This window comes from Lottia gigantea, assembly GCF_000327385.1.
Source record: "Lottia gigantea unplaced genomic scaffold LOTGIsca_326, whole genome shotgun sequence".
Classification (NCBI taxonomy): Eukaryota; Metazoa; Mollusca; class Gastropoda; family Lottiidae; genus Lottia; species Lottia gigantea.
Genome location: NW_008709095.1, coordinates 8853 through 9877, shown reverse-complemented (window position 1 = coordinate 9877; position 1025 = coordinate 8853).

The window sequence follows — 1025 nt, the reverse complement described above, 5'->3', positions numbered from 1 at the left end:
TTTCTGCATTGAATTGTTGTTTCTGCATTGGTATGTTGTTTCTGCATTGAGTTGTTGTTTCTGCATTGAATTGGTGTTTCTGCATTGAATTGTTGTTTCTGCATTGGTATGTTGTTTCTGCATTGGTTTGGTGTTTTTTCATTGATTTGGTGTTTCTGCATTGAATTGGTGTTTCTGCATTGGTTTGGTGTTTTTGCATTGATTTGGTGTTTCTGCATTGAATTGGTGTTTCTGCATTGGTATGTTGTTTCTGCATTGAATTGTTGTTTCTGCATTGAATTGTTGTTTCTGAATTGGTTTGGTGTTTCTGCATTAATTTGGTGTTTCTGCATTGGTATGTTGTTTCTGCATTGGTTTGGTGTTTCTGCATTGAATTGTTATTTCTGCATTGAATTGGTGTTTCTGCATTAAATTGGTGTTTCTGCATTGAATTGTTGTTTCTGCATTGAATTGGTGTTTCTGCATTGAATTGTTGTTTCTGCATTGAATTGTTGTTTCTGTATTGAATTGTTGTTTCTGCATTGATTTGGTGTTTCTGCATTGATTTGGTGTTTCTGCATTGATTTGGTGTTTCTGCATTGATTTGGTGTTTCTGCATTGGTATGTTGTTTCTGCATTGGTTTGGTGTTTCTGCATTGAATTGTTTTTTCTGCATTGAATTGGTGTTTCTGCATTGAATTGGTGTTTCTGCATTGACTTGTTGTTTCTGCATTGAATTGGTGTTTCTGCATTGAATTGTTGTTTCTGCATTGAATTGTTGTTTCTGTATTGAATTGTTGTTTCTGCATTGATTTGGTGTTTCTGCATTGATTTGGTGTTTATGCATTGATTTGTTGTTTCTGCATTGATTTGGTGTTTCTGCATTGATTTGGTGTTTCTGCATAGATTTGGTGTTTCTGCATTGGTTTGGTGTTTCTGCATTGAATTGTTGTTTCTGCATTGGTTTGGTGTTTCTGCATAGATTTGGTGTTTCTGCATTGAATTGGTGTTTCTGCATTGAATTGTTGTTTATGCATTGGTTTGGG